Source organism: Odocoileus virginianus, chromosome 2 (assembly GCF_023699985.2).
Source record: "Odocoileus virginianus isolate 20LAN1187 ecotype Illinois chromosome 2, Ovbor_1.2, whole genome shotgun sequence".
Taxonomy (NCBI): Eukaryota; Metazoa; Chordata; class Mammalia; order Artiodactyla; family Cervidae; genus Odocoileus; species Odocoileus virginianus.
Genome location: NC_069675.1, coordinates 62,992,416 through 63,004,472, shown reverse-complemented (window position 1 = coordinate 63,004,472; position 12,057 = coordinate 62,992,416). Strand labels below are relative to the sequence as shown.

At 42.9% G+C, this 12,057-nt stretch overlaps 1 long non-coding RNA gene across 1 annotated transcript; it reads left to right on the top strand.

Annotated features, from left to right (window-relative positions):
• The first annotated feature begins 6,655 nt into the window (after positions 1 to 6,655).
• Positions 6,656 to 11,633, top strand: LOC110128040 (uncharacterized). Its single transcript, XR_002311027.2, has 3 exons — positions 6,656 to 6,860; positions 7,328 to 7,667; positions 11,388 to 11,633. It is a non-coding gene; the product is annotated as an uncharacterized lncRNA (long non-coding RNA).
• Positions 11,634 to 12,057: the final 424 nt, after the last annotated feature.

The window sequence follows — 12,057 nt, the reverse complement described above, 5'->3', positions numbered from 1 at the left end:
TTAGAACTGATTCAAATGAATTCTTTTTAATGGCTGAGTAATATTCCATGGTGTACATGTACCACAGCTTCCTTATCCATTCGTCTGCTGATGGGCATCTAGGTTGCTTCCATGTCCTGGCTATTATAAACAGTGCTGTGACGAATATTGGGGTGCACGTGAGAGATAAGTTTTTATGTTGGAAAGATTTATCTGTGTGGCAAACATTTGTTAAACATTTTGTTTTTCTTGTCTTTTGTGAATTGTCTTTGTTTTTGAAGCCTCAGATCTTTACCTGCTCCTTAGTTCAGGATGGGTGTATAAAACTCCATGATATATGGAGAGAGCCCCCCGGGAAGGTTTGTACAGTGACCTGGAGCAAGGGACAGAGGGGAGGACAGAGCCAACAGAGGGGAGGGCAGGGCTGAACTAACCAGCACTGACCTTTGGAGATCATGCTGGTTCCTACTGACATGTGTTGTGCTAAAAACATATTCTAGTATTTGCCAAATCAGATTCCATCCTTTTGATTTGGGAAAGCTAAAAAAGTCACATCATTACTGACTTCCTTCTAGATTCACTAGAAACCAATGAATAATTATTGGATAAAATAATATATTTTCATCAAGCAGAAGGTATTCATGCATATTTCAGGGGATAGTCTTCTCTGAATAGGTTTCTGTTGCCCCCTTGATTGTGCTTTCTTGTGCTCAGTCACTCTACTCTTTGTGGTCCCATGGACTGTAGCCTTCCATGGAGAAGGAAGGAGTGGGTTGCCATTTCCTACTCCAGGGGATCTTTATGACACAGAGATCGAACCCTCATCTCTTGCATCTCCTGCATTGATAGGCAGATTCTTTACAACTAGTGCCAGCTGGGGAGCCTGCTGAAATGATTGGACTCAAATAAATATTCTAAGAATTTACTAAGACAATATCATAAATTAAGTAGAAATCACATTCCCATTTCCTTCTAGTTTCTTGTGACCAGGAGTTTGAGATGTCAGCCTGAAAATCACGTTTTATAATCTCTTTGTTGACTGATGGGTATTGTGCTGATTTTCCTGTCCTTTGTGAAATGGAATTATTCTTGGTGGCTGAGTTTAACTTTTATCTGTTGGTGGACAATTCCTTTCCTCCCTTCCAGAAAATTTTTTTTGTTGTGGACATTCTTTTTTTTTCTTTTGAATTGAGTATAGTTGATTTACAATATTGTGTTAATTTCTAATGTACAGCGACGTGATTCAGTTACACATATGTGTGTGTGTGTGTGTGTGTGTGTGTGTGTATACATACACATTCTGTTTTAATATTCTTTTCCAACATGGTTTATTACAGGCTATGGAGTAGAATTCCCTGCACTGTAGAGCAGGATCTTCTTGTCTATCCATTCTATATAAAATAGCTTACATCTGCTAACCCCTACCTCCAACTCCATTTTCCTTCCATAATTATTAAGTGCACCCACCAACACTTAAGGCTCAGTGTTAGCTCTGTATCGAATATAAGGAGATATCACAAATATACCTTAACTTTAAAAAGCTCACAATTCAGTTAAGGCATAGGCACAGAAAGAGTTAAATAATAGAGCAAGACGAGTTTTCACTCAGCACAGGCTGTACTTGCTATGAGCTCACAGAAGGAGATGGAGGGATGCTGTGGGGAAATGATGTCTCAGGGTAAAGACATTCTTGAGGCTGGCCTTGTGCGGTGAGAGTGGCTCTTTGTTTGCACTTTTCACACTGTGCTCTCTCCTGGAAAATCCAGACAGCTGGAGCTATCACTGCTCCAACCCAGAGGGATTGCGTAGCCTCTGCAATTTCCGTCTTCCATCCTGCCCACTGCAAGGGTTAGTGTGTGCTCTTGATCAAGTCCTCTACTTGGTTTCCAGCTAAGGGACACCTTCTCAGAGGACAGCTGGGCACTTGCTGTGGGCAGATTACATCTTCAACATTTTTAGAAGCTGAAAAACTGGGTCGTCCTGCCATAACTGAGCTGGGGATCTGGGAGACTGGCCTGGCAGCTTGTGCTGAGTATATTACATATGTGTCTTCTGGGTCAGAGTAAATTGGGCCCTTAAAGGAGAGCCAACTTTCTGGGTAATTAACCCAGTTTTGTCTTGAGAGGTATAACTGAAATTTATGGGGAGAGACATCCTGACACATTTTTTGTGAAAAGGGGCGGCTCAGAATAGACTTTGATGATTCACCATACAGAGGTGAGAAGAGAGACTTATCCATGGAAACTCACAGTGAGAGTCCCTCAGAAGGTGGTGGGTGGCTATAGGACCTACTCCTTCACCCCCCACCTCCCTGCCTGAAATCAGAGAAAATAACCTTGATCTCAGACAACTTTCCAAGATTTGCCTAAAAAGCAAAATTAACTAAAAATTGACTGAATTGACCCAGTGCAGAGAGAAAATGGGTGAGATAGAAAAGAAGTGACTTCTTTTTATTTAATGTGATAAAAATCAAATGATTGCTTTTTGCATATTATTATATGTACTTTCCGGGTTTATATTTAATACTTCATTCTCTTATCCAATCTAGTGCCTCAGAGTCTAAATGACATGCCTTAGCTGTTGTCCTGACACACAATCACGAATTCTCAATTTGCAAGCTGAGTTAGAGCCACAGCCTACATGCATGATGGCCTATAACATTTAAAAACAAAATTTAAAATGATGCCACTTTAAAGCTAGACTATTTCTATTGCTAGACTATAAAGATGAAGCTTCTGGAATGCTTTGAAAAATCAAAAATTAGCAACACTAAGAGTGGTGTTCTGGCATGGAAATAATTATCCTGAGCTCAAATGTCAGCTTCTTTGCTTCAAGGGGACAAACATTCCCCTATGGAACACAGTACCAACCATGTCCTATTGTCTACTTCACCTAGCCCACTTCACCTATGTAAATGACCTGTCTGATGTCTGTTGCTATTTGAGTTTGTGACCTCCCCTCAACCAAAAACATGAAGTCCTTGGTAAAAAGGAAAAATAAAAAGGCACAGTCTAGAAAGAACTTGGAGCATCCCTTTGAGACTTACCTCTACCCTAAAACATAGATGTCCTACTATCCATACTGGATGCAAAATAAATGTTTGAGATTGTCTGATGTTTTTGGCCCAGTCTTCAAAAAGGACAAATGGAATGTTCCTGTACTTCCAAGGGCATGAGTCTGGGACTATGGCTTTCTTAGAGAAGGTTTAAACCCTTGAGCCCTCTTTGGCCTTGGCCAGTGAAATGGAAATAGGCAGCCACAGATATGTGTCATTGTCTTTCCCCTACCATTCTTAAAGTCTGAAGAGTTCTTTCAATTATCTTTTCTTCTTTAGCTCAAGATCTTTTTACCTCTCGGGTGTGTGCCTAAAGGGAAGGAGTAGGGCAAGATCCTTATTTCAGCTCTCAACGGCTGAATGACATAAGACTCTGATGAATTTTCCTATTTGGCTTTATTCAAAGTATTTCATTGCCTCCCTCTCAACTTTCTTTTGCTTAAACTTTGAATCTGAAATAACAAAATACTACAGTTGAGGTCTGATTATTGCCCTTTAAAGTTTTTTCTTTTTTATTCTTCTCTATGACCAGGCTTTACAAAAAGCTATTTTACTCTAAGAAATTAGGTTTCTGGTTATCAAGAGTCCTAAATAGACATGAATTACAAGAACGTCCTTTGAAAACCCCATGCAGCACTTGTTTCATTAAATTCCATGAAGCGACCTTAATTTAGTGGAACACTGGATGGGCTGTTCTTTTAACCTATTATCACTTTGGCCAGGCCCATAAACCATATTCATGGATGATTCCATCAAGAAAGACAACAGTGGGATTAATATTATTTCAGGATACAGTAAATGCCACAGTGATGAAGCTGTTTAAGATCTGGTGCTCACGGTGTCACACTGAATGCATTGACATTTACTCTGCTATCACTTCATTTCCAATATTCCTTCCAAATCAGCCGATGCTAATACTTCAGCATGTGTGTGGAATATAATATGGGCGGGGGTGGGGAGACTGAGAAGGGATCGCACGAGTCCTCTGCCTTTTGTTTTCCTCTTGGTGTTGAGTGGGGAACTACACATGGAGAGTTTCTGACATGCAACGAACCCCACAGTGCCTATTGTTAGGGTTGCAGAGGGTCCGAGGAAGTCAGCTTTCTCCTGTAGTTGGATCAACATAGGCCATGACACCCTTCTTGGCTGTGACTGTGCCTGTGACATGAGTTTGATGTGAACCAGGGAAGCACTGGTTGGTGTTTTTGGCCTGCATAGTGTTTTGTAATTGAGCATACACGAGAATTCAAATGTTTATAACATCACATCATTTGGAAACTCTTATTTGTGGTATAATCTCCTTGACCCTTAAACTTGATGCGACTGACAGCAGTATAAGCCTAATGATACTGAATATCTGAAAGCTCACAGGTAATTTTGAGGAGTCTGTTTTAAAGAAGCAGCAAAGATATTACTCAGAATAACTTTACTAATGTCTAGTTTCTCAAGGGATCCCTGTGCCTAATTTTGAAAGTGAGATTCTCAGCGTTGGAAGGAAATTTGAAAACTGTCTAGTTTCTGGTTCTCAAAGTTTAATGTATATACAAATCACTTAGAAGACTAGTTAATTCTAATAAACTAGAGTCTAGGAGATTCTAAACCAGTAATTCTGGATTAGGGCTGAGAAGCTGTATATTGTCTAACATCCAAGCCTTGCAGATGGGTACAGGATCTAGTCCAATCATCGCCTGTATCCTCTTATGACGAGCATTTAACACATGTTTAAACCTGTCTTGGTAGGAGGTACTCATATTCTCTTAAGGCAGTTTGTTCCATCTTTGAGTGATTCTGAATATTATATTGCACATTACATATTGCAGCCATTGTCCCACTCCTAAGGCCTGTCAGTCACCGGCCCTGGCTTTAGTCCTTGGTCCCATTCACACATATGGCAAGGCAAGGAAACATATCTCCTATTGAAAAGAGGGAAACTTGCTAGGTAGAGAGAGATAGCTGACTCAGGAGTAATTTTTGTCTCTTGGGGTTCACCATTCCTATTGACTTCACTGCCCTCTGTTGGCTCCTAAAATCTCATGCTGGTGCTTGGTTTGGCTCCCACACTTTGTGTCCTAATTAGGTGACATTTTCCTGTCTTTTGAACTCTCACACTGCATATATATATATATATATAAAATGTGTGTGTGTGCATCATAAAATCCAATTATTCCTCCCTCATTGTAAATCCATGAAGGCAGAGATTGTGTCTTATGCTTCTTCAAATTCTCTCCAGTGCTTTGCACGTACCAAGAGCTCAAACCATGTGTATAATTCAGAGTAACACATAGAAACTGCTTCAGGGAATTTATAGCAGTAGCACAACAAAATGTGAAGACTATAGCATAGTAAATTGTTACACTAGCTGGCAGTACCACAGGTGGACTCAGAGAAAGGAGAAGTTCCGTGCAGGTAGGAGCAGTGCCAAAGGGCTTTGTGAGCAAGTGAGAGAGGAGACATAGAATTAAATTGTCTAGACATAACTCATATTTCTGTGAAGGGTTCTGAGGCTAGTTAGGAAAAGATACTAGTAGACAGTATAGGAGTTCATATGGGTCTTTCCAAAGAGGTTAGGTAAGGGAAGAGCTGTAACTTGGACGGATTCAAGGCAGAAGTCAACACAACTTTTCTAAAGTTCTGAATAGTAAATATTTTGGGATTTGTGGACAATGTTGTCTCTGGTGTAACTATTCAACTTTGCCACTGCAGTGTAGAAGCAGCCATGAACCATACGTAAGTGAATTAGCATGGAGGTGTTCCACAAAAACTGCAGACCTGAAAATCTCAATTTCATGTAATTTTCATGGGTCATGATATATTGTCCTTATTTAGACACTTTCACTTTCACTTTTCAGACACTTTCAAACTGTTTAAAAATGTAAAAATTATTCTCGGCCTGGTGCTGTACTAGCACAGGCAGTGGGCTAGATCTGGCCTGAACTGTGGTTTGCTGATGCCTGGTTGATGGCCTGGGTGTCCAACTTGAACACTTCACCAGTAAGGATTCTGGGGCTGGGTGATTTGAGACAGATACCACCCCTCAAGAAGGGAGTGGTCAGTAGCATTCAGGAGAGAGCGGTTGTTTGAGGAAAATGAGTGATGCTGAGTGAGATGTTATTTTACAGGAGTGGCTGGTTCTCCTGAAGCTGTTTCCTTGTGAGAGTGAGGTTATCAAGTGAGGTTATTCTCTTCCTCTCTCCTGCCCCAAGGCTCCTCCTCCTATTCTTATCTTCTCTTCCATGACATTTCTGATTCCACCTTTCCATGGTGTCATTTTTCTATCTCATCAAGTTTCCTATGGCATCTCAGGCTTTTAGAATTTTGTAAATGAATTTTGTTTTTCCTTACAAAAACATTCTTAGTATTTTGGACTATGATCACCATCCTTATCTGATGAATTTAAGCTTTCTATGTGTAATAAGGACATAAGAAATGAACCATCTGCCCAAAATATTTGGAAAAGCAAGTATCTTGGGGAGAAAAAGAGACAGATGTGTGTCCAGGAATAGTACGACCAACCAGCTCTGATTGGGGTGAGCCTCTGTGTCAGGCAGTAGAGGGACTGTGTGACTTCTGAGCTAGGTCACAAGGTGATATGGCTTCTGACTGACTTTCTGTTAGGGAGTGGTCACCCTGGAAGTGTAGCTACCATGTGGAAACCCAGACCACCTGGAGAAACCATGCACAGGTGTTGTGGTTGACATCACCCAGCTACAAGCTCAGCTTCAGCCAACATCAGCTGCCAGGAATGTGACAGAAGTAGGCTCCAGATGATTCCAGCCCCCAGTGTCTAAATCTTCCAACTGAGAACCCAGCCATCAAGGATCAGAAGGTTTGTCCCCCGTCTACTGTGAATTCCTGACCCGTGGAATGCATGAGTGTAATAAATGGTTATTTCATTCAGTGCTAAGTTGGGGGTAATTTCCATAGTAGTTGGGAAGGTTGTGTGGATAAATGATATGTATGACTGTGTATGCATAGGATCATTTAAACACACAAATAGAGCCCAAGACACTAGCACCTCCTGGGGGAGGAGACTCTTATATACCTTTCCCCCTTCTTTTGTGCAGGCAGATAAGCCAATAAGCCAATTCACATTAAGGCATCAGTAACAGATGATTGGTTAAAGGGCGGAGTTTCAGGCAGGTTGGCAATTGACTCAGCCCGGCAATCAGTAGTGGGCTTGGGTTGAGGCTTCTGGGAACCCTATGTCAAATCCATCTCTCTAGATGTGGGACAGGGACTGTAGGCTGCTCCATGCTGGCCTTCTTTGATGTTTGTCTTTATTCCTTCTTGCAGTTGTCTACAACTCTCAAGAAGGGACTGAGGGTCTCCTGCAGGGTCCCAGTGCGGCAGAAGCCACCAGGCGATACTAATGGCAGGAAGCCAGTGAAGAGAACAAGGAAAGGACCCTCCCTCGCAAATACTGTGAGACCCCAGAAGGAGGGAACTTAGGAAATGACATGCTCCTCCTATTCGGAATCCTGGGCCACATGGATGTGGGGGTGAATGTCACCTCTGAGGTGGATTCAGGCTCCGCTGGTGCTCTTGCACCCACCCCCATGACCCCTTTCCCCTGGGGCTGCAACAGAAGATATCTCTTCAATTCCTGTCCCCTTTGTTCCTGTTCTGGAGTCAGGTAAGCCCCGGACAGTTCCTGAATTGGAGGTGTCTCTGCCTTTTATAAGTGAAACTTGATTCTCATGAAAGATGAGAAGAACAAGAACAGTATTATAATCACCACTTTTCCCTCTGCCTCCCCTTTCCATCCTCTCTCCCCATCCTTTCTCCTGCACTATTCTCCTCTTCTCCTTTACACTTTCCTTTCTTTTCATTTGCCTCCCATTCTCTTCTTGCCTTTATCTCACTTGGTCACTTCTTCCTTCCTTCCTTTCTGTCTTTTTGTTGTTGTTATTATTGAGCTATTCAGCATGTGGAATCTTAGTTCCCTGACCAGGAATTGAACCATGCTCCCTTGCATTGGGAGCACCAGGCAAGTCCCTACTCCTTTCTGTCTTGATTCTCTTTTCAAAGCCATTTATTTTAATTTTGGCACAAATGGCGGTAAACTGATGCTGGGGGACACTGGTTGCCAGTTTGTGATAATAGGATCATATTTTCACAGTGGCTGAGATGACTCTGGAGGGGAAAGTAGAAAGTCTGTTTTTTGTTGTTTTTGTTGGAGAGGGTAGGGGTAGAGGGGAGGGGAGGAAGATGTGGAATCAGAACAGAGGAGGGGGAACTTCCTAGCATCATTAAAGAAATAGCCTGGGAGTAGGAGTCCCAGCCTTCTGGGTCTTTCTCCATTGGATATAAGAATTCTCTGGTGAGTGAGCTGGAAAGGTCTTGCTGAAGCTAGACACAGCATAGTTCACGGGCACTACCACGGCCTTGCCATAAGTGTTTCTCTGGGGCATCCTCTGGGAAACTCAGCCACATGGATTGCTGTTGAGCTTTCAAGTCACCTGCTCAGGGCAGGTCTGTGAAAAGCACAGAAGCCCAGGCTTTAAAAATCTTTCTGATTATTTTTCACTTCCGGGTGCATGATGGAGCAAAGTAGGAATTCTGGCTCCTTAACCTCTCTGGAGTTACAGACTAAAAGCTATTTGCTGTGGGATGGCTACTCAGAGCCAGCTCAGTCACAACACAACTGAGCTGGCTGCTTGAATAGAACGATAATTGAGGTCTATTTTCAGCTCTGCTCTTCAGCTTGTTCTAAGCCACGAGGTCGATGGGTTTAGATTCTGGCTTCTCAGCATCAGCCTGCTTTGGAGCAGGCGAAGGTGGTTCTGGATACAAGTATAGAATAAGCCACCCTCACCCGCTTCCCGTTCCGCTGGTTAATGAATGGATTTGGCTATTTGCAGTTGGAACTGGGTCCTCTCCCCTCCACTCTGTCTTGAGCCCCCTTCCCAAGCTGGGCTCATCTTCTTCTGTTGCCCTCTGTAACGGAGCAGGTCAGAGCTGGACCAACACATAGTCAGGAGCTGGGTGGTGTCACTCACCTCCTAGCACTGAATGTCACCTCCCACGCCCACCATGGGTCCTCTGAGGAATGATGCTCTGTGCAGCAGACCAGTTGTAAACAGGGCTCTAGGTGCGGGGAGAGTGACGGTGATGGGCTAGGCATTTTCAGGCTTGCTTTGTTTCTGTTTTACCTTTTTAAGACTATGAGCCTTTGGAATTTTTTATAGCATTAATGATTTGGCTGAGTGCCTTCCTTTGGTGGACTGAACTGGTGAGGGACCAGCATCTGACTGAAACTGATGAAAGGCCAGAAATTCAGAATCACCTCATGATCCTTTTGGCTTCAGTTTAGGGTTCTTTAAGGTCAGCTGACAGAGTGGTGCTAGGCCAAGAAACAGGCTTGATTTTTGAGCAGAGGGCACAGTACTCAGGGGTGCGGACTGGGGGAGGGCCCAGATGCTGACACCTCTTTCTCACGAGGTAGCAAGGGCAGGGATGTGGGTCTTGGGTGGAAGCAGTGAGGTTTTGCATGAATCCTTTTCTGATTGGCTCTTAGGTCTTTTCTCCTGGGGACACCTGTGGTCTTTGCTTTCTTTCTGACAAGATCCCTGACCAGGGAGCCACAGGCCTTGCCCCTGGCTGGCAGTGCAGCCGGATGTAAACAAGCAGAGGGCAGTGCTTGGTGTCAAACATTATGTTTACTAAACAAAACCGACAAGTTCTCATTGTTCCGTGAGGAAGCCCTGCAACTCTCAATCCTCCGGAGCTGAAAAGGATCCATTTTATTGAGCTCTGTAATGACAGCCTCGGCTGGAACAGCTGGGTAGTTTGTATTAACTCTAAGAGACTCAGGAGGACAGTTTTTCTTTAGAAAAATTATGTTTTTCATTTAGACCAACACCAGCTTGTCTCAGCACACCTTCCTGTAATTGTACAAAGAGTGGTACAGTCATAGTCCAGGTTGTTCCGCCAATACTTCGGGTGGCCAGAGTTAGCAAATAAGAATAGGGGACATCTAGATAAATTCAAATTTCAGATACTTTTCTAGTGCAAGTATGTCCTATGTAATCTTTGGGACAGACTGTTACTAAAAACATATGGGTAATTTTGTTTAAATTTAGATTCAAATGGGGCAGTCTGGATTTTACCTGGCAATACTTGATACTTTACTAAACATCCATGTTTGCATACCTTTGGTGCCGAGAAACTCACTACCTTTCAAAACAATCATTAGACAATTACTAGAAAGTTCTTCTGAACATTAAGATGACAGTCTCATACACCTGCTCTTCATGTGAATTTCTGGAGCCCCTTGGAATATGCCTAACTCATCTGTCATGTGATAACCCTCCAAATGTCTATGGATAGCTCTGTGTTGCCTTGAAATTGCTACTCTCCAGCCTGAACATCTCTAGCTCTTTCAACTTTTCCTCAAGTGATGTGGTTTCAGATCTGCTGGTGAATGTGCTCTGGCTTATTGAGAGCCATTGTGATCAGGTGGGATCTGAAGGCCTGAATAATGACTCCAACTGACATGGCTTTGTGCCTGTTGTCATGAGTCTATGTCTCTGGTGCCAGGGAAGTTCTGGCCTGAGCCAGACTTTGGCACAGATCCTTTCCTGAAACAGTGCTGCTAGCTTTCAGAGTGGAACTTAGGAGCCACTGGAGAACTGAACACTCCTTACTATAGGATGAAGATTTGTCCCCTCAGAGGCTAAATGCTGAAATGTAATCCCCAGGGTGGTGGTATTTGAAGGTGATCCTTTGAGAGGTGATTAGGTCATGAAGGTGGAGCCCTCATGAATGGGATTAGTGACCTTATAAGAGACCCCGGAGAACTCCCTTGGGCTTCAGGTGGCTCAGTGGTGAAGAATCTACCCGCTAATGCAGGAGACCTGAGTTTGATCCCTGGGTGGAGCGGATCCCCTGGAGGAGGAAATGGCAACCCAGTCTAGTATTCTTGCCTGTAAAAGCCCATGGACAGAGGAGCCTGGTGGGCTGCAGTCCATAGTGTGGCAAATAGCTGGATATGACTGAGCAACTGAGCATGCATGCAGAAAACTCCCTTGCCTTTTCCACCTTGTGAGGACACAGGGAGAAGATGTCCATCTGTGAGCCTGAAGCAAGCTCTTATCAGACATCAGATCTGCTAGTGCTTTGATCTTGGACTTCCCAGCCTCCAGAACTGTGAGAGAGAAAATTCTGTTGTTTATAAGTTACCCAGTCTGTGGTATTTTTGTTACAGGAGCCCAAATAGACCAAAATACACCAAACTGACAGCCCTATTCTCATTTTAGGTGGTAGTTGGTAGTTAGGACATAAGCATAACCAAAAGTCATGCTAGATATTGATGAAACATACCTACTAACAAGAATACATATTTTTATTTCAGGTCATATTGGAGCTGTGAATAAAAACATCAAGCTTGTCTCAGAGATTTGCTACACCGATGGGTTGGAACCTTGGGAGAGTCACTTACATCTCTGGCTTTCAGCATAATCATCTGAAAAACAAATTAATTTTCGAGTTTATTAATTGAGTTAATTCTCGAGTTTATGAAGTACATCTTCCAAAGGCTGTAGTCATGGCTATGGGCATGTGAATCTGACTGGAATAAGATAGATTTGAAAAAAAAAAAGACAAATAGTATTAATAGCTCTAGATCTAAATAACTCTTTGGTTCTTAGCTTTCCTTGGACAGGAAATGGCTAGAAAATTAAGTGCGGTTTACCCGTTGGTGCATGCCTTTGAAATCTTTATGTCTGGTCCATGTCAAAGCAATACAGACAATGGGACAGTTTTTAGAAACTTTAACCCACTTGACATTGTTGTGACATACAACCATATGATCAGTGGGTTGTTTCCTTGAATAAGGTATGGACCAGACTGGGTGCTATTGAACTTGTGGGTGGTGAGTGGCATATGACGTGAGGTACGTGTCAGTCACTTGAAGTAGAAACTTGTCTTGGTCTATAATTGTTTAGGAAAAACAGGGGAAAAAAGTGGGTTTAATACTCAGACTGAGGCAGAGCTTCCTTACTGGCATGTCATTCTTGAATTAC